Source organism: Protopterus annectens, chromosome 4.part0 (genome assembly GCF_019279795.1).
Source record: "Protopterus annectens isolate FY-2018-M chromosome 4.part0, PAN1.0, whole genome shotgun sequence".
Lineage (NCBI taxonomy): Eukaryota > Metazoa > Chordata > Ceratodontiformes > Protopteridae > Protopterus > Protopterus annectens.
The window spans coordinates 1,548,655,912-1,548,679,356 of NC_056733.1; positions in this window are offsets into that span (position 1 = coordinate 1,548,655,912).

Genomic DNA, 23,445 nt, shown 5'->3' on the forward strand with positions numbered 1-23,445 from the left:
CTGGGATTCACTATCATTCCCCTCATTTGCATAGGATTTCCTGCTAATGCATAGTTACATGTCCCACACTGAGCCTCCCCCCTTAGCAACCACTATTCATTGGCCATGTTGTCTTCTGCCTGCCATTGAGTATAATGGCAGAATAGTGATTTTAGTTAGAATGCTTATTTTAGGTTTATTTTCTTATTATTCCCCGATACTGTTTGCGTGCTGCTGCCGTACGCTTAAACTGCCGAGTTCAGCTAAAAAAAAAAATAAAAGTTGAATTTTTTTTTCCAAGTGTTTTCCATGTCAATGGCCTTATAGTTGGCCATTGGCATGCTTTATACATGATATCCACACTTTATTTGGAGCTGTCATGGCTCCATTTTCTAATTTGCAGAAATGTACTCCTTTACTGGTGGAGTACATTTCTGCAGATTACACTAGCCCTGTACGGCTGGTTTCCACCTTAATGGATTGCAAATTCACCTCATTTGCATGGATTTCTCCTGCAAATGGGGATATTTGCATATAGGAGCTGAGTCCATGCAAGACAAGTGTCAGGAGCATTTATGCACGCCCCTACGGGTTATTAATGGATCACACGGCAGACATATTGCCTGCTGGAGCTCCTGCACTAATCCTGCACACCATGCAAGACTTGCAGAATCCGGGGGGTATCTTTCAGTTTCAGTGCAGCAGGAGACATAATGTCTTTACTAAAGAACTTTTCTTTATTGTCTTTAAATGTGGAGTAATGTAAATTGTTTTATGACTTCCACAGTTTGCCAAAGATCTGAGGAAAAGCCCTTGTCTATGTATTTTCACAGGTGGATGATAAATACTGCTAGCTTTCAGCAGTGGGCAGTTTACCTTGATAGAGTCAGATGACAAGAAATGATATCATTCCGCAAGCTATCCCAGCAGTAATATTTGAGATATTAATTTAAGAATTCTCTGAGAGACAGACAGAGCATTCTATATTCTGTCTTGGACCTGACAAGATCCATTCACCACATATCTGCCTTGCTATGACTAAGTAAGCCTAGAGAACTGCATAATTCTCTTCCATATAGTCAGGAATGTAGCAAATCCTATTTTAGATATTTTTCAGTATTTATTTGAGACCGTCCTGCAATGTTGTTTTAAATATTTCCTGTGATTTTGAACACTGATACCACTGTAAAATTGTACTGAGTATTTTCTTGTTCTTTTATTATTTACTATTAAATATATTTAAACCTTTCATTGTGGCTGATCTGTCTATAGATATTTAAGTTCTGAGAGTACTTTCATATTTATTTGGTGACACTGTGTAGGCCACTCCTAATAGCCTTGCTCTTGGTCAAACTAGCATTTGTATTAACAGTAACATTACACAGTAAGATTGGACACCCTTTGTTAAGGGCCTTAAAGTAGCTGATAATGAGTGACTGGGCAGAAGGTAGCATAGCTAGTAAACCTGTGTCAGCTCTTCCCAGGTGTGTGTGTATAAATCAAACTTCAAAGTGTGTGTGTGTATGTGCGTGTGTGTGTGTGTGTGTGTGTGTGTGTGTGTGTGTGTGTGTGTGTGTGTGTGTGTGTGTGTGTGTGTGTGTGTGTTTGTGTGCATGAGCTACTTGGGCAGGAACACGAAGCACTGGTTAGACAGAGAGGGTGATGGAGGTCTTGGCTTGGTCACTCAGCTGAGATCTCAATTCTGTAGCTGTGCCAGTGGCTAGTCTTACTGGGGATCTGGAGAAAGAGGGAGAAACCAGTGCCGAACTGACTGTGGTCTCTGTGTGCTCTTAAGGGAAATTGCACTTGATGAAGAAAGCTGCATCAAGAAATACTGCGTGTGCAACTTGTCATCCTCCCAGTGTACTTCCCCCACTGGTGCTAGTGGTGAGGATTGCGACTCCTTGATTAATGGCCCAGTGGTGGAGCATCACTTTTATTGGCTGGCAGTTGTGGGATCACCACATCACATATTGGGATTCAGTGGTGTGGATTTTGAACTCCTGTAACCTGTAAACATTGGTCACTAAAGAAGTTGTTTGTTCTGTCAATCATTCACACAGTGAACATTTATAGTTTTATATCACTATAGTTTTATATATTTTTTGTTAGCTTAGTTAGTCAGGGAGAGCAGGCAAGGATGTCAGCAGAGGAGTATGGCAAGCTGACAAGGAGGCTGTTGCCTGAGATGTGCCAAGCCAAAGGATTGGGGCATGCCAACCAGACTAAAGCAGAAATTATTGCAGCCTTAGCCACAGCTGCATCACAGACCAGCAAACAGGTGGACAACCAGACCGACCTTGGGGATGTACAACTCTCATAAAATGGACAGTTTAATCTTTCCACAGAGGACTTAAAAATCCATCTGGAGTTAAACAGACTTGAACTGGAGGCCAAACATTTGGTAATAGAATCAGCAAAGAGACTGTGGACTCTAGAAACTGAGGAAAATGATGGGCAGATGCAACACGAAAAGGAGATGCTGACTCTTTACCAGGGTCATGGATGTAAATGGGAAGGGAATAACTAAACCCCAGAAACACCAAAGGTCAGTAGATTTCTTCCACAATTTGTAGACGGTGATAATTTTGATAGTTTTATTCATATGTTTGAAAGGGTATGTAAACAGTATAATGTTGACCAAGGGCTCTGGATATGGTTCATGACCCCCTTACTCCATGGTAAAGCTGTAATTGCCATTTCTAAAGTGTCTGATACTGATTGCTTAAATTATAATGCTGTTAAAAATTGTTTATTAGAGTTTTTATGTTAACACCTGAAGCCTATAGAACAAAATTTTGTGAGCATAGGCGCAAGGCAGATGAAAGTGTGTATGAATATATTGCTGAGTTAAGCACTTATTTTCATAGGTGAGTGAGTGAGTGGGTGTCAGGTCTCCACTTTTGAAGTGTTGGCAGACCTTTTGGTGAGGGAACAAGTCCTTTGCACTTTGTCTAAGGACATGAGAATCTGGTTAGCAGATAGAGAATGTAACACAGCAGATGAAGTGGGGAAAAGAAAGAACTATACCTAGCAAGCAGGACATCACTGCACAGGAAAGGGATACCCAGTGCTGCTCATCTGTCTAAGTGAACCCATGGTGGGCAGCCTAAACTACACCAACAGAGTCTGTCAATAGCAGGGTAGGCCACTAGTTCAGATACACGGCAGGATCTAGGGTTAAATGTTTTAAATGTAACCAGTGGGGCCACGTACCATATAGATGTCCCACAGAGGCAAGGTGGGGAACAAAAGGTGGGAGAACCAGTAAGTGGGAATTGATAGAATGCCAGCAGTAAGTTGTCTGGACATAACAAGGGTACCAACTACCACAAGAGGTTATAACCTATCTTAGTAGATGGGAAACAGGTCACTGCTAAGAGAGACACAGCCTCTGACCTAACCATTTTGAAGCCTGCAATGGTTAAAGAGGAACAGTGCATGCTTGGGCAGTCAACTCCAATCAGAGCTTTCGGAGGGACCCCATTCCAAATAACTTTGGCTAGGGTTCATCTTCACTGACTGGGAGGGTGGAAAAGGAAGCAAGCAAGTAGGTGTGTTTGAGGATATCCTTGCAGATGTCCTGTAAGGGAATGATTTTGATAATGCAGTACCTTGTGTGAATGCAGTCACACTCAGTTAGGCTTGGAGACAAGTATGTGTGTCTGGTAGCCTGGGGGGCCCAGAGAGACTGTACACTTGAAGCCAGGACTGCTGAGGTGGCTACTTCAGGGAGGGAGCTACCCTGAAGCAGAGAGACTGAAGGTGAACCACATCTGCTTGTGAATTATTGATGTTCCCTTGGGCACAGTGACTGAAAGGGCAGAGGTAAGTAGTAGTACCCAGACTGATAGTGAGGCACAACTGTCAGAGAATACCCAATGTCCTGTAGAAGGGGAGCTGGGAAGGGTTACAAAGAGATGGTTGAGACAAGCTCAGCTCTTAGACCCTACATTACAAGGCCTGAGAAAGGTAGCAAGTGATTCACCTGATTGTCAAGGAAAAGTATAATCTGTATACTGGGGCAAAGGGTTACTGTATAAAGAGTGGACCCCTGAGGGAGGGCTAGAGAGTAAAAGAATACAACAGTTGGTAGTGTCTAAAGCCCACCATCTGGCACTTCTTGCCTTAACCCATGACATTCTCTTTACAGGTCATATGGGCATAAAGCATACAAAGAGATGTATTATGGGGTCTACTTTATTTAATTGAAAACGCTTTACCTCAAACACCACTCCATCGACACATATACATTGAACCGTGAAATAATCAAATGCACAAAACCATGAAATTACTGTGAAATTCAAAATGTGGAAGTGTTTTGGTTGGCCCTTCTGAGCTACAGATCCGTAAGGTAAGTGTGCGATAGTTACGGACATTAGGGTTAGGATTAGGGTGAGGATTAAGGTAAGTGCATAGATAGGTAATGTAATATGGGTAATGTATTTAATGTTTAGTGTAGGGTTTGAGGTAAGGGTTTGGTTAGTATATGTGTGTGGTTTATTTATTTTGTTTGGATATAGCTCTGTAGGGTAAGTGTGCGGTAGTTATGGACCTTAGGGTTAGTGAGGTGTTAAAGAGAGTGCATAGATAGGGGTTTAGTGTAGGGTTAGAAGTAGGGTTTTGGTTGGTGTATGTCTGTGGTTTATTTATTTTGTTTGGGTGGGTAGTGTGTTTCAGGCGGTGGGGTTGGCCGAGTATGGCAATTCGGTATTTTGAGTTTCGTCGATTTGTGCATTTGATTATTTCACAGTTCGATGTATATGTGTCGATGGAATGGTGTTCGACATAATGTGTTTTCAATTACATAAAGTAGACCCATATTATGCAGAACTTTTACTGGCCTGGAATTTCCAGAGATGTAACAGGGTACTGCAGGACCTGTGAGCAGTGTCAAAAGGTAGACAAGGCAGGATAAAAGGTGAAAGCTCCTTTGTTGCCTTTGTCTGTGACTGAAGAGACATTTCAGAGGGTAGCTATGGATATTGTCAGGCCACTGAGTACCCTAAGTTCCAGACAGAAGAAGTATATCCTAGTGGTAGTAGATTATGCTACCAGATACCCCTAGGCAATGTCTCTGTCCTCCATTGAGGCAGAAAATTTAGTAAATCCTTTGTTAGAGATTTTCAGCAGGGTAAGTTTCCCAAAAGAAGGTACTGAAAGGTACTGTCTTGTCTGTGAAAGCACTGTGGGTGAAGGACCTAAAGACCACCCCTACCATCCCCAGACAAATGTTCTGGTGGAGAGATTAAACTCTACACTAAAGACCATGCTATGGGCATTTGCAGACCAGTTTAAGAGGGAATGGGACTCATGATGAGATTCAGGGAACTCATGGAGAGAACCTGGCAGAAGCCCAACAGCAGTAATAAGTTTGGTATGACAAGAATGCTTGACCTAGAGAGTATGCTGAAGGGCAGCCGGTTATGGTTCTCATTCCTGTCCGACACAACAAGCTGTAGGCAGCTTGGGAGGGACCTTTCAAAGTAGTAAGGAAGGTCAATGATGTTAACTGAAAACTACCAGGCAGGAGGCAGCGGTACAAACTGTACCATGTTAACATGATGAAACCTTATCATGATTGGAGGGCCTTGGTGCTAAGTATTGGCAATAGGAGACAGGCAGAATCTGAGGGGGATCTATGGTTACAGGGAGCCAGCCATCGGAATCCTAAATTATTATGGTGCAGCCTAGGACTGCAGGAATATGATAGAACAGTGCAATACTGGAATGGGGTCAGAAATGCCAAGGCAGCTGGAATCTAAAGACAGGGAATGGGGTAATGCATTCCCAGATAGGGTCATCCATCTCAAGTGAGGTTTCTTAAGGGTCACTTGAAAAACTAGCTTGAGACTTTGAGGAGGGAAGAAATGTCATGAAAAGAGATACTGCCAGCCCAGCTATCTGGAATTTTGTAAATAATTATATATCATTTGTGAATATCAGCATAATTCATATACTGTAAGATACTTGTGTTTCAAATGTATTACAACTGTATGTGATGTGTATATCAAATTGCTGGCACAGAAGTGTGTTGAAACAGTTTTTGCAAAGTGCATAAAATGTTACCACAACATGCCCTACTAAAATAGAACAGAAATGTACCTGCCCTATTATAACTGTTTAAATGCATATATTTTAATAGTGGAAACTGGAATACAGAAGGTTAACTTCAGAAAAACAGCTGAAATTAAATTACGTTATGGCCATCCAATAAAAAGATGTTATCTTTCAGTTTCAGTGCATCAGGAGACATAATGTTTGTACTAGAGAAGTTTTCTGTATTGTCCTTAAATGATGAGGAAAATAAATTGTTTTATGACTTCCACCATTTGTCAAAGATGTGAGGAAAAGCCCTTGTCTGTGTATTTTCACAGGTGGATGCTAAATACTGCTAGCTTTCAGCACTTAGGGTTTTACCTGGGACAGAGTCAGATGACAAGAAATTATGTCATTCTACAAGCTATCACAGAAGTAGTATTTGATATATTAATTTAAGAGGTCTCTGAGAGAGAAAGACAGAGCATTCTGAATTATGTCTTGGACCTGACAATATCCATTCAACACACATCTGCCTTGCTATGAGTAAGTAAGTCTAGGGAATAGTATAATTCTCTTGGATATAGTCAGGAATATAGGAAAGCTTATTTTAGATATTTTTCTTTATTTATTCCAGACTGTCCTGCAATGTTATTTGAAATATTTTCTGTGATTTTGAACTCTGATAGCACTGTAAAAATATACTGAGTATTTCCTTGTTCTTTTATTATTTATTATTAAATATATTTAAACCTTTCATTGTGGCTGATCTGTTTATAGAAACTTAAGTTCTGAGAGTACTTGCATATTTATTTGGTGACTGTGTAGGCCCCTCCTAATAGTCTTGCTCTTGGTCGAACTACCATTTGTATCAACAGTAACATTACACAGCAAGATTGGACACCCTTTGTTAAGGGCCTTAAAGTAGCTGATAAGGAGTGACTGGTAGCAGGGGACCTACCTTATAGTCTGGGGAGAAGGGGGTACAGCTAATAAACCTGTGTCAGCCTTTCCCTGGTGTGAGTGTGTATAAATTAAACCTCAAAGAGTGTGTGTGTCAGCTACTTGGGCAGGGACATGAAGCACTGGCTGGACAGACAGGGTGCTGGAGGTTTTGGCTTGGTCACTCAGCTGCAATCTCAACTATATAGCTGTGCCAGTGGGGAGTCTTATTGAAGATGTGGAGAAAGAGGAAGAAATCAGCCCTGGACTGACTGTAGTCTCTGTGTGCTCTTAAGGGAATTGCCCTTGAAGCAGAGAGCTGCATCTGGAAATACTGTTTGTGTAACTTATCATCCTCCCAGTGTACATTTACCATGGGTGCTAGTGGTGAGGATTGAGACTCCTTGATTACTGGTCCAGTGGTGAGGCATCACAACAGGAACACTGATCACATATCAAAATGGTACAGTACAGACTACACAATGAAAATGTTTATTATGTGACTGTCAGAGAAGGTGACATAACAATGGAGAAGATGTCTTTGTGATATTAACATCCTGACTTAAACAATGGAAATGGCATCTATCAGGGATGTTATATACAATTGGTGTTGGGTGCATATTGAGAAGCTGTGCAAACTGATTTTCCTGAATATGACATTAATGTCAGCAGAGGTCTCCAGCAAGTGGGATGCAGCTAGAGGTTCATGGAAAAAAGGAAACAGACGCATGCACAATCATAAGCAATGTCAAAATAATACCACTAGTAATCCCATATCTCTGATATAGCATATGTGATTCTGAGTGATCACAGATAATTCTGCATGAACGCACTTGTACAACAATTATGACATGTCAGCAATCTATGAGGGTACTCAAGAACACTGTCCTCACAATATAACATCTGCTGGAGGGATACTGCTATACCTGTGTGTGAAATTATGATCAATACATTCTATTTGACTGTTGTCCATTGTATATATGTATGTGTGTGTATATATATATATATATATATATATATATATATATATATATATATATATATATATAAGTCTACTTCACTTCACCAAAATCCCATTTCACTGACATTCATTTCACTGAGACTAAATCACCTAAACTTCAAAACACTGACAACTCATTTCATTGAATCTCATTTCACGGACAGCTTAAAATGTTAAATTTTACAAGGCTAAATGGAAAACCATACACAAACAAACTCACAAAACTAATGGCTACCTCTTTCCACAATGTAAAAGCTACTTTTGTATCCTCTTAACAAAAAACAGACAATATAAAACCAAACTGTGTCCCCCACACCCCCCTAACTATATATACTAACCCCAGGTTGCACTACAGTGGGGAACAGGGCATATACCTTTTACTTGCCTAACAGTACACTACACAGTGCCACATCAAGTCTATAACTTACAATTCAGTGAAATGAGTTGTCAGTGTTCTGAACTTTAGGTGATTTGATTTTTCGGTGAAGTGAAGTACACACACATATATATATATATATATATATATATATATATATATATATATATATATATATATATATACATAGCACAATCCACACTGTCATGATTGTAACCCATGCCATCAATGTTGTCACACAACTACATATGTGGATCACTGGAACAAGTATCACACATGCAACTAGTATAACCCCTTGATGGGGGTTCAGCACAATAAGACAGCAATGTTTATGCAACAAAAAAGAATACTCAGGTGTGGCAAATAGGATGTGTGAGAGCTCACTGTGGCAAAGATGGTATGCGTAAATTCACTGGAAGGTGTGTAGGGAGGTGCATGAAGAAGGGTGCATTGTACTCAGTTACATGCTGTGATGAAGGCTGTGAACTATGGATGTATTATGGCCTTTGATATGGATGTCCTGCACATACTGAGTAGATGTGTTACATACAAGGGAGTAGTTACCACTGTGGTCACATGCTAGTGGACATTCCATATACCACCTATCCCAGGACACAAGTGACATACCACTAGGTCTACTTATAGGGTGTGATATCTACATCATCATTAGGTTGTGAGTTTGTTTTCATAACGTAACATTCCCCATTGTTTTTACTTCATGTCATGCGTTATCATGGCTGTGGCAGCAATCTTTAGTATGTGTTGATACTGTCTGTATTATACTAATATTACAGTTGGAGTCAATAATTGCCCACAGTCTATAGTCCTCCAGATGACTGTTTGGGCAAAGGATGTGGATGTCATTCTTGACATCTGTGGCTTAAATAATGGACAGGAAAGGTCATAGGAGACAGCCCTGATGTACAAACCTGATCACTGGACTCAATTTATAGGTAATTTCTCAATTTCACCATATTTAGATGCCATATATGTGATCCAGTGGTCTACCCACTTGGTGATACAGGTGTTTAAGGTCACATCTAACAGTGTTGAGTGAATACGTCAATGTGGATTTGTGTCAAATGCTTTGGCTGGTCAAGTTTCGCTGAATGATAGTGCTGTCATCAGGCATTCCCTTGATGACCTCTTTGGGATGAGAATGCAATTATATTGTATAGCCAATTGGATCAAATCAAGTGTGTCAAGATGATGTGCATGAAATGGAGAGCTATGTATAAGACAATATTTTTCTGTGGGACAGGTGCCCATTTTTTTTTTTTTTTTTTACTTTAGTAAGAGAGGAATGCTGGATTAGGGATGTTGGTATTTCGGGGTCAGGTAAGTTAGGTAGGTAAGAAAGCAAATGCAAACAAACAGGACAAACAAGGCAAGACACAAGGACAGTGAAGGACATAAAAGGTTGATGGACACCATCATTGGGGTGAGGGAGGGGGCAACACAAGCCCATGTCTGTCAAACATAGGGGCAGTGAGAATCTAGTCCTTATCCAGCAGGACTGTCATAACTGTCCCCATACTCCAATGACTGCTTGAGTAATTGATGTTTCCTCCTTCTATGGACCATGAATGAGAGCAACTTCTGCATCCAGTGTAGGTGTATGCCAATGGTGCTTTGCTTGACTCTATGCACCAACCCTGGCATCTCTTGATGGGTGATGAAATCCCCATCTCTGCCAGTACTCCCGGAGATCACCACAGCACCAGCTGCTGGGGCAGTGCTATCTGAGGCCTCATGTAATTCAGGGTCAGTAGAGGCAGTACTGCCAGGTCGGGTCCCAGATGTGCTGGGCATTGGTACCAGAGTCAGTGGAGTGGGGGCAGGCTGACCCATTTGAACTAGCCTACCTTCCTGTGCTGTGAAACATTTAGTGAGTTGTTACAGATGGTTGACATGGAGATATTCTGATGACACATACCAGAAAATAAAAAAAGATAAGGGTTGTGGTGAGATAAAACAGAGATAAAAGTAATGCCATCATATGTGACATACAATGCATTTATGACAATAATACAACTATTTTATCTGAAGTTTTACATGCAAGTATACTTTCTAACAACTACAGATTATAATTACATATTGCTCAAAGCAATCTTTGCATTCTGCAGGTATTGCATATGTGCTTGGTCTGATTATACAGATTAAAGTTAACAGCAGGGCATTTATGGCACTTGTGTAGAATTTAATTTCTGTAATATTATTAAAGGATTGCAGTATTTTATACTTGTTACTCGTGCATTTGAACCCACAACCTCTGTCTAGTCTTACACTTTACTCCTATAGTTGGTTTGTGCTAAACACTGATGCATGAATACTTGCTTTTACAGTTAGGATATACATGCTTACTTTGCTACTACTGTATAGAAAAGAACATTTTCTTTAAATTTTAAAGCTGCAATAATATGTCTCTTGTGCTGAGCAAATATCAGTTGCTTCCCTCAGTCTCTCTAGACTTTCAGTGTTGGGCCTGCCTATTAGAGTCTATTTCAGAATTAGCTGTGAAATGAAAAGAAAAGAACAGAAGAGCATTATACATACCAGTCTTGCCTATATTTAGCTTTCTAGGTATTATACATTCTCTTTATTAGCATACTTACACAACTATGGGATACTGCTAGTTCAGAACTCATCCAAGCACTGGTTGAGTGCATCAGTCTTGTGCCTTTTTAGGTTGTTGAAGTGGTGATTACACTGTTTTCCAGTGTGTGAGATTCCAGTCACACATGATACAGCCTTGGCCAGACTATTTGAAGTATCAGACATATACTGGGAGCCAGAATAGCCCCCCTGCAAAGGCCTTTGGCAGTGGGATTTTACCAGGAGTCCAGTAAATATTCTGGACTCGTGAACACCCCATGTCTATGCCCTTAACTGGCACCTTCTCCTCTAACACCAGACATGTTTAATCTCGAAGCAGTGCAATAGAAAATAATGATTTCCTGCCAATTCCTGTTATGACAATTACTGGTAGTGCATAAACCTGAGCGATGATGCCAACCATGTTTGCATGATGTTAAGTGGAGAGCAACAGTGCCAAACAGGAAGGTTAATCTGACACTTGACGTTAGCTTGAGGGGTGTCTGATGCTGTAACTGTTAGGTGATTTAACTTTGCAGACATGCACTGGAGGCATACATTTCATGACCTGACACGTTTGTTTGGCTTAATACACTGCTAAAGTTGATTTTTAGTGTGGGATTACAACTTATGCATAAGGGACAAAACATTTTCTTCCACAACAGTGATTTTCCATTTTTGACACAGAAAAAGTGCTTACCAAGCATAGTCATGAATCATTTATAAATATGTAAATACATATATAAAGATGACAGATCAAGGTGTTAGCCATGTATGTGACATGACAAGGACCTTGTATATACATTCATTTGTGTATGTATCCTACTTAAGTGTGAAGGCCATCCTAGTCCAGATAGCAGAAAATATACTTACAGAAACATAGAAGACATTATACCCTCAGTCATATATCTGACCATTGAAAACACAGTAAGGGTGTCTTATCCTTAAACTGTAAGAATACAGCACAGACAGCCCAAAGAATTACAGCATACTGGTTTATTCAGAGACAGCACTCCACAAAATGTGTGGAGTGCTGTCTCTGAATAAACCAGTGTGTTATAATTCATGGGGCTGTCTGTGCTATAGTTTATGGTCTTTTCTACAGCACTTGCTTCCATTATCTGTGATTTGGGTGTTTTATCCTTCATACATATAATTCATATCAGCTCCACTATTATGTATATAATTGTTATAAGTGATATTTAATATAATATTTAATACAATGTGAAATGGAACAACAGTAAAACTATCTGGAATTTCCTGTATTAGAACTTAGGACCATGTGTGTGGCATATTTTCATGTCCATTACTGTAAACTGGACTGTTACAACATTAAAATATGTTGCAGTTCCTGTATTGCACTTCCTGTATTAGAACCCAAGACCATCTTCATTACAGCCCTACACTTACACCTGCTCCCACAGGAATAGTTAAATAACAATTGAATATTTCCCTATTCATTATTACCTACTATGTGTTAACTGCTGGTCAATGTCACTTACCATGTTTGCATGGTGCCCAACACATAGTTGATACAATGTATCTGTTTTGAAATTGTTGACTGTCTACCTCCTCTCTGCAGGTGTTTGATGGCTGCAGGTGTTGGGCATGCTTGCTAACCATTGTGCAACATCACTTTGTGGTGGTTATCAATGGAAAGCAACAAATGTAGCAATGTATCTTTTTTGACATTTACAATGTTTGTAGTTGTTCTGCCTTTTTCCTAATGCTAGCCACTAGTCCAGGCCTGTGCATTGCTAAGGGCTGCGAAAATGTGATAAGCAAAGCTAAACATGAGATTTATTGTGTTTCTCCATTTCCTGTGTTTGCCCTAAGGCACGCGCCATGCAAATACTGACATAAAACATGGAAAATTATGATAGGACAAAAAACAAATATATTAAATAAACAACACTACAAAAATATAAGTTGGTACACATGAAAAATTTTTGTACAGGTCTGGATTTGAACTCACCTTCAAACACAGTAAGGGTATCTTATCCCTCTTTGACACAGAAACAGCAATGTAGCAGACATTGAAAATAATTGTGCATACAAGCAACTGCAACATCATCCATAGTAATAACAAAACATATGACAGTTGTTTGTACATGTATTAACTTCAAATGTAGTGCACTGAGTGATCACACAGCCATTTATGACTATTGCTTGCATAAATGCAGCTTTGTCTTGTCTCTTTGTGTTTGTTGCTCATTCTTTTCTTATCTGACCAGTAATTTCAGACATGCAATCGTAAGGCATTCTCTATCATTGTACTTAAAATGTGTTAGGATATTAAATGGCAATAATATACAGTTGTCAAGAAATGAAGGGGTGGTTGGATGTCATTGAACAGAAACTGTGAAATGTGTGCTGCTTACTTACATTTAAAACATTGATAGAATTACTTCTACACTTTGTAAGTCTAACTTGGCTTACACACCCATGGGAGGTAAGAGACTCTGAATTGTTATAGCGATACCCTTCTAGCTACTAGTAATCTTTCACAGTTGCAATCCATTAGCAATAAACACTGAGTGCCTGTACTATTTTTACATTTGATACATGGAGCCAAGTATTGAGGATTCAACAATTCTAATGAGTTCACACCTTACTTGCATTTTCACTGTGCTCACAGCCCTGAATCTACACTATAAAAAGTGAAATGTTTAGCTAGGGAACCCGAAGGTGAGGAGACTTGTTTATGTGGATAACACAGACAAAGATATTACTTTGAGAAGGGGGGATGGGAGGGTGGCCTAATGGTTAAGGTGTTTGCCTTGCAAGCACAAGGTGCAGGGTTTGAGTCTCACAGGGGATAATTGGCTAGGCTTAAATGGCTTGCAAGGGCAGTTAGCTTAGTACTAATCTATGAACCTATCTGCACAGAAGACTACTGATCTTGATAAGGTATGCTTGCATTTTTCAGTTGTATACTGGATATCCTTATGTGTCAGTAAGGAAAATCTTATTTTATACATACACACACACACACACACACACACACACACACACACACACACACACACACACACACATACACACACACACACACACACACACACACACACACACACACACACACACATATATATATATATATATATATATGTATATACATTACCAAATGCTACTTTAATTTATTTGTATGCACTTCTTAGAAGTTTACTTATGGCATAGGTATGTTTGTCAGGGAATTTTGCTTTCTCATATACACAGCCTTATTACCTATCACACGTGCTAATGTCACAACTGTTTTTCTCTTTATACTCTTCTATTGTTATTTCAATGAAATGTAAATGGCCTATATTGTCAATGACACTGGGGTGTTAGCCTTCTAGGATGATCAATAGACACCTCTATGAGAGTACTGGCCACAGGTAGATGTGACTGGCAATTGCATAAAATTGAATGTTCTGTGGTAAATGTGTACACATATTTTTGGGACAGTTTATTTGTTAGCACTTTTTGCAGTTCACTGATTATTTGTTAGAAAAATGTATTTGCCAGATGTTTTGGGGGAGGTGGACCCAAGTTCTATTTCAGTGTTGGCACAAACAAGCTTGCTATTGTTGCTCTCCTTGTTTTTGGATCCAGCCCTGCTTTGTGTGTGATTGTAATATATAGCAACCATATAATTCCTTTTTTACATTTAAATATCTTAATTGTTTTTTGCTTCCCCAGTGGGTAATATTGAAATACAACCTTTTATGGGTTATACCTAATTAGGACATTTATTTATGTGATGCTTATGTGTATTATCCTTATTTTGTGTTTTATGTCACCCGGGACTATGGCACCCTGGTATCCCAATCCCTGCAAACTCCATTTTAGTGACCCTGGAAATGAAATAATTATTGAAGCATTTTGGTGACATGGTGCCTTTTGCTTGAGAGGGGATGTGGGGATATGTATGGCAGAATTCATATTTGGCAGCAGCTAGTGGCTGATGTAAACACAGTAGGTGGCCAGAGTAGGACATATGATCATGTGCATCATATGGCCACTGACATGATTTCATTGGCCTGGAGAAGAGCAGCTACAGTGGCCTGTCAAAGGCTGGCTACCAAGGGGAAGGGGTTGCTACAGAGCCACCACTGACATGAAATGAAGAGTTCCTGTCCACTGAAAGGGATCCAGAGAGCTCAGTGTAAAGTTTGCAAGTGCATTTCATTGATATTAGTGCTGCTGTTTCAGGGAGGACAAGTATGTCCCAGAAGAAGCTTCCAGGTAGACTTACCTATCTCAGTTGTTAAATACTTATTATTTAGTAAGATATTGACAGTAGTACTTAAGTTCTCTTTAACATATATATTTTTTGGGGGATAGTTGTAGATTGATACAGTTAGCAACACATTCTGGTGGATTACACATGGACTGGGGGTGGATGTTTCATCCAAGTTCTTGTTAAAAGTATTGTTAATGGACATATAAAGGGCAAACATTTTTAATGCCCTGTGTTACTGTCAAATTTGATGAAGGTGTCCTTACCTTTTGCTTAACTTCGTCCGGGACCATCCACCATAGGAACCCTACACATCTGCACTTGGCAAGCCAAACATTTTTATGTCAGTACTGATGAGCAGTTCAAAGACATATTTATTTTATCCATATGTGTGATGTGGGTGTCAGGACCGTTGTGCATATTGCTCTACTGACTGTAATAGTAGCACCACTGTTAGTTTGTTAGCATATATCGGACTATAGCAGTAATTTCTTTCCTGTGTTTATTGCTTATCTCAAGGGATCCTGACAGTGTAAGTGTAGGACTCTTACCACCTGATGTCATAGTATCAGCAGTCTCTGATGACGGCCAAACAGAGGCACAGTTGGGGGTAGCAGAGGTTGAATCAGACACTGAGATTGACATTCAGCCATTCTGTGTAATTCGATTGGACACAGCCAGCAGGTCTATGCCAACCCATTCCAGTAAGTCCTCAGATATTGGACAAGTAAAGGGTGAGACACGTATTCAGGGTAGTGTGGTTACTGCAGCTTCAGTGCCTGTTGCATTTTGGTCATAGCCAAATTGGGTGAGGTGACATGCAGGAGGGTTGTTATGGGTGCTTGGAGCAGGCCTGCTGTCCATCCTCCGCCTGGTCCATGTTTGTCTTCCTGTGCCACTTGATGTATGTTTAGTGCCATCACGTAGGTGTAGGCATGTTCCAATAGGTCCTCCAGAGAAATGCTTAGGGTTGTATATGTGACACAGGCAGACATGCAAGACTGCCTCCACTGTGTTGCTGATTTAATGGATTGAATGAATGACATGTTGGAACAGGGGGTGTCTATGATAGAACACCTACTGGGAGGGCGGTAGCACCCACATGGTAGTAGGTAAGCCACATCATCTGATGTTAACCAACGTGAACATGCCCAGTTACATTGCCATAGTGGCACTACTTCCACTGCTCCATCAGTGGTTGAGGTGCCCTCACCCAGACATGGCAGGCCATGGGGTCATGGTCTTGGGCATCCTTGTGAGGAGAGCTAATCCAGCAGATATCAGTCACATTCAGGTAGCAGCAGTGGATCTGACTGTGGGCAAGGACATACAAGTGAAACTCCTGGAAGAGTCAGTTCTCGTGGATGGGTATGACATTGATGAACTGCCACCTCTACCATACATGGCTCACACCTGTCCAACATACAAAGGCATAGAGCTAGCACAGAGATTTTCTGTGTTCTTGCAGACACTTACATACAAGTTTCACCTGTAGGGCCCATACAGACACTCAAAGAACAGTCACATGGTTCAGCCTTGAGGCTTAAAACTCATTCTGCCTCAGTGGCCATTTGTTACTTTATCCAAATATCTGCTTGTTTTTCTTTCTTTCTCACACACACTCACTTACCTTTTGTGTCAGCCTAGGCTTCCTGCCTCAGTCCACCCCCCTCACCCCGCAACACTATGCCATATCCTTGTTTTCTATTTTTTGAATTCAGAGATACATAAGCTTTGTGTCTGATGCTCAGGTTGCATACTATGTCTGTGTTTGTGATGTTGTTTTTGTAATTGTACTTTCTACATTTTTTAGTCTTACAAACTTAGACGGTTGATAGAATCAAAAAAGTTTTAGCATCATTAATGTGTCTAATTAATTTCTACATGTCTCTTTAATACTTTTCTTGTACAAAAGTATGAGGCCAAACTGAGGACATTCGGTGACCATCAGTACTTTTGAGAGGTATGAATGTGTGAATCGTGGATGCCTGAGGCCTATTACTTGATAGAGGGCATATGTATTCACATAAGTCTATGCTGTCACATGTCGAAGTCATTGCTGTACACATCACCCACCTTTTACTTACTTACATTATCATGTGAAAACATGCAAGGATATCCCATTCATTTTTATATTACACAATTCTGTTTTAACATTTCAGGTTTTTGAATCCAGCAATTGCTACAGTTTTAGTTCAGTACGGAGTCTGTCTGATGTTAGGAGTACACAGCATTTTCATGGGGAGGTAAAAGTTGTGAGCATTGCCTGGCAGCCATGTTACTAAATATATGTGAGTAGGAAGAAGTTTTTAGCCCCTTAGGTAGTGAGTGATTGTGCTATGCATTGCCTCTTAGCCAATGCAAAGGTATATTGAACACTTCTACATCTGCCTACATCCACAGCAGCTGCTGGTTCCCCCTTTGACTCCTTACTTGTGTGTGACTGTGGTGACCTTGCCATTGGTGGTGGGATGTGTACCCCATCCCCTTTTTGATCCTGCTGAAGCTGTTTTCTCAGGATGATGTTGTGAAGTATGGCACAGACAGTAAAGATTTCTGTACATGTACATGGATTGTAATGCAGGTCTACCCCACATGTATCTAGACACTAGAACCTTGACTTCAACAGCCCAAACACATGCTCTGTGATATTTCTGGTTTGAGTGTGTGCCTCATTATGGCATTCTTCAGTGGGTGAGTGCATTTCTGGTGAGCATTATCAGCCATAGTTCCAGTTCATAAGCTACATCCCCCATTAAATAACCCTGTGGGATATCACCCCTATTGAACATTTGATACAGTTGAGAGGTGTGCCAGATATGTGAGTCATGGTAACTGCCTGGGTTGCCAGTACATGCATTTGAGATGATTCCTTTAGCATTACATGTGACTTGGCAGTTGATGGAATGGATGCCCTTTATATTTATGTAGACTCTTCCATGTTCCCAAGGTGGTGTCTTGCTATTTATATGTGTAAAATCTATGGCACCCAGTATTTCAGGTAATATACTACAAGGTATAACTCCTGCATATTTGTGGCCCTGTCCTTAGGAGTACAGGGAAAATATATGTGGTCACTGGCATGTTGAGCATAGCATTCAGGAGTTGATGGAGGATCTTGTGACACCCCAGCATGTCCCCTATTGGTCTTTGAAAAGATACTGTAGCTAAAATTATAAGTGCTACACATACTTTTCTCTCCACTGGCATTGGTTCCCTTCAGTTTGCCCTGGGTCTGACTTGAGGATGACAGAGGTTGCAGAGGTCTTGTAGTGCACCTCTATTCCGACCTTGTAGTACTCTACAATTTCCACCTCATGTAGATTGTGATATGTTAACTGGGGTCTGAAAACTCTTATCCTTCTTGGCCATGGTCTATTAGAAGCAGCAGAGAATTCAGACTGCTGCACATACACATGAATTAAAACAACAGCAGACCCTAATATTATTTCTGTGTAGACTCCTTTCCTTGGCTGTATTCCAATAGGTTTTGGAATTTGCAGGGAAAACCAGCACCAAGTCTACATGGCTGCTTTATAGCTTGTTGAATAGCTCCTCCATCTTGGATTAGTCGATTGGCATACAATTCAGCTCTATATGTTGCAATTAGCATGCCACAGTGTTTACAGTGGTTGCATGCTTACTGGATACAAAACAGTAAGCTACTGTGTGCGCATCATGGAATGATGCACACATGGTCTTAGTGGATCATATAGGGTTTATTGCATCTGCCTCTCATTTTTTGTAAGGGAACAAGTAAGTATAAATAGCATGGTAATTATGCATTGGACATTAATGATGTAAATGCTTAATTCGTCTACTATGTACAGTCTTGGTCTTGACAAAATTGAACTCTCACTGAAAGATGCAGATAGGGTACTGCATTTTTTGTACTTGTCTGATTTTTTTGTTTCAGTCATGTAATATATTTGAAATGTGGCAATTGGGTAAGAGGATTGATTAAAGGAACACTCTACCCTCTCATACAGTTTAACTCAATCATTGAGTTTCTTTTCTCCCTACAATATGGTTCCAGCATTATGTATGTACCAGAAACCTGCTTGTAGTTTTTAAAACTTTTATTTCCTTGCATTGGAGTCAAAGGAAGGGAAAGGCCACCTACTTTTTTTTTTAAACTGAACTTCTCACATACTTTGCAGAGAAGTTAGTCTCCACCTGCATGACATATCATAGACACAGTTAAATCTGTAGTTTACCCTGTCAGGTACTGCTGTCAATCTTACATGGGCAATTAATCCTGCTGTCAGGAACACAGCAGCTGATATAAAAAAAGGCAGAAAGCTGTGGAATTGTTTCCACTGTTTTTATTGCAGAGGGGAAGAGAACTTAACACTCTCCTTTCATAGCAAAACAAAGCAATTAGATCATTCAGGGGTTTCAAGGCAATTGTCACCACTTCTGACAAATTTACATAAGCAGAAACACAGTATTGAAATTCTAAGCTTTAAATGTAATTTATAATAGTTTGTGTTAATATAACTTGAGTAGTAGCAAATATTTCTGTGACATTTAGAGAAAGGTCAGTAAATAGTTTTTCTTGTAAAGTATAAATGCATTTACCATTTTCAAGCCCACACACACACAGGCCAGAACTGCAGAAAGAGAGTCAGGTGGCAACCCTATCAACGAGGTGCACTGATACTGTTCATAAAAAAGGTATTTTATGCTTTGTGGGACATTCTTCCAGAGGGGGATGCTTATCTGGTACATGCAGATCCATTGTAAGAGATTCCCACTGACTTTGAGTCAGTCCTTACATTGTAAGAGAGCAACCAGAATATACAGCTGAATTTAATTTAACATACATTTACTATGTGTCCTTGCATTAAGAACACTAAGAAAAGGAAATCAGAAGTACTTAACTGTGTTTAAATGCATACACACACACAAGCTTTTCTACACATGTCCTTTATATACATATACAGAAACACATACATACATACATACACACTGTGTGTGTGTGTGTGCGTGTGTGTGTGTGTATGTGTGTGTGTAACAGGATTCTGGAGGCTGGCAATGAAGAATCACTCGTCGTACGTAAAATACAAATTATTTAATAACAAAATTCCACGAATTACAGATATGTAAATACAGAAGTTTAGCGCTTTCAACTGTAATAAACAGTCTTCTTCAGAACATACTTCTTAAACATAATTCCCTGGTTATATACTCTGCCATTTTTACATAATTGAATAATTGTTCTTGTTACCGCCAAAAACTTTAAAGTCGTGCCTTCCAACATATAAAATTGCAAAAGCAACCACTGTTATATAAAAAATATACATTATTTAACAGTCTGTTTATTAAAATACAATTGTATCATTATCTATATGTTATACATATGAAATACAAAATGTAAGAGGTATAATCATACTAGAATATAATTCAATAAAAATATATCATTCAATAAGAATATGTCCCATATACTTTACAGTCTTCAATTGTATATCACAACTGAATCGGACATACTTAATATATTTGTTAAGTGTATTAAACTAACGCATTATGATATATTAATCTTATAAACTGTGTGTTTGTATACCATCACATGGAGAATAATAGCTACTGAATCAGTATTCCCCAGAATCTAACTGTATCTCATATCCTAAACATTATATATAAAAAAACTAATTACTATTAAAACATGCTTAAATTGTAAGAATAAGAAGTAAGCTAGCCTACACTGGTAATCAAGGGTCCACTACCGTTCATATAACGCTCAAGTTACTCATTACTCTAGTCTTTTATAAAAGGGCTAAGAATGGTTTAATACTGATAAAATCATTAAGTCCTGGTCTTCTTGTGGAGTCTGTCAAAATCTGCCATCTACTCTCCCTTGCTGCCAACTCCATTTTCCAATTCCCTCCTAGGGATGTAATGGAAATCTGGTCAATGATAGCAAATAGGAAACTGTGCTCACTCCCATAATCCAAGATGTGTCTATATAAGGCATTTTTGGTGTCACATTTCTGTATCCTATATAGATGTTCATACACCCGTTTTTTTAGTTGTCTTTCCATTTTGCCAATATAATGGGCATTACACTGTGTGCAGTTAGCTATATAGACTACCCCTTTTGAACCACAGTTGCCTGTCCTACATTGAATTAACGTATGATTGATGTCACCCAACCTGATACATTTGGCTGTATTAATATGCTTACACTGCTTGCATCTCCCACATTTGGTAGTTCCTTTTTGTGCCTCTTCCTTACCCTTTCCATGACTTGCTCTCTCCAGTAGTCATTTGACATTGGGCGCTGTTTTATATACACATTTGGGAAACCTACCCCAAATTTGATCTTTGTCCATAGAAGCTATTACTTCCCAGTGTTTCTCAAGGATTTCTTTAACCAAATATGTGAGGGGTGTGTACGTCAGTACACATACTCTTCCATAGGGATCATTCTGTCTTTTTGTCCTTATATCCATATTATAACAACCCAATAATGGTGGATATTTATGCCCCCATTCACTTTCCACATATCTTATTACATCATTAACCATGTTCTCTGGATAGGCTCGATCTAAGAATAAATTTTTAATATAACTGAGCTCTACCTCCATAATGCCTTTTACAGATGACATCCTTGCGGCACAGATACATTGCCCTTTTATAATGTTTTTAAAGACGTGAGGGGGATGGTTGCTGGTGAAATGTATGTAGTCGTTCGAAAAAGTGGGCTTTCTGTATATCTTCGAAATAAAACCTTCATCATTGTGACTTAATAATATGTCCAAATATGCTGTTTCAGTATGGCTGTAGCTGTAAGTGAATTTTAAAAAAACGGTGGTGCTATTTATATACTCCATAAATTCCTTTAGTTTTTCCACTGAACCATTCCACAAAATAAAAATATCATCCAGGTATCTTGCATAGTATGTTATGTTGGAAAAGAATGCACTGTTAAATACATATTCCGACTCCCAACCTAGCATGACCAGGTTTGCGAAAATGGGAGCACAAGCTGCTCCCATTGCCACTCCCTTGGTTTGTTTGAAATATTCTCCCTGGAATGATATGTAATTGTGGTCCAACACGAGTCCCATCATGTCACATATTAGATTAATCTTATCCCGTGTAAAACCTGAATGCTTCCTAAGACTATCTGCAAACAATTCTAAACCTTCATCCTTAGGAATACTGGAAAATAAATCCTGGACGTCTATGGTAAGATAAATTACATTGGAATGCCATTTATCCTTGGTTAAGTCTCCCAGAAATTTCCAGGAATCTTTCATAATATGAGGAATGGATATGTATATATCTTTCAACCATCTATCTATAAGTTTACCAATGTTAAAGGTTTTGGAATGGGAGCCAGAAACAATTGGTCTGAATGGAGGGTTCTCCAAAGATTTGTGGATCTTAGGTATTCCCACCATTTTGGCCAGAACTGGGTAGTCCACCTTTAAGAATGAATAGGTATCGTTACATATCCTATTATCAATCAGAAATTCTTCTATAACCAAATCTATTCTCTTGTGCCCAATATTAATTTGGTTAATAGAAATGTTCTCATAATTTCCGGACTCATAAAAAAGATTATGTAAGACATCGTTATATTCATTGGTGTAAAAAATAACTGCCCCGCCACCCTTATCGGGCTTCATAATCCTAATGTCCCTGTTACACATGAGTTTAGATAATGCTTCCCTTTCTGATGATGAAAGATTATCATTAAAGGAATTTTTAACCTTTCTTACATTCTTGAATGTCCAATATATATCATTACAGACCTGTTTCTCAAAATTCAATATATGTGGATTATTATCAGGAATGTAGGTACTTTTCTTAATAAGGTCCGTTCCAACTATACCTACAGGTCCCTTCTCATTGCTCCTGTTATTATCAAACTGTGCGGCCAGATTAAGTCTCCTACAAAACATCTTAACCTCCTTGATGCTATCCACTAAATTTAAACCAGTTGCTGGAATATACTTCATGCCCTTACTCAGAAGCGAAGCCATTTCGGAGTTGACAGCCACATCTGTATAATTATATACTTTAAACCCGTCATATGCAATTATCTTAGGTTGTTCATTAACTGTATTATTTTCATAAGTGTCTCTTCCTGTATTGTTGTGCATACAGTTATCTATCTTGTACGCGTGTTGTAAGTTATACCCTTCAACTTCTATAGGATCAGCCAGCTTGGGCCTGTTATTTCTCACCCTTTTTACCCTATTGAATAATATAGAAAACTGTTCACTACCACTTTGCATTATATCTTTTACCATTGCCTGTTGGTATTTCGTGCTGGAAAGA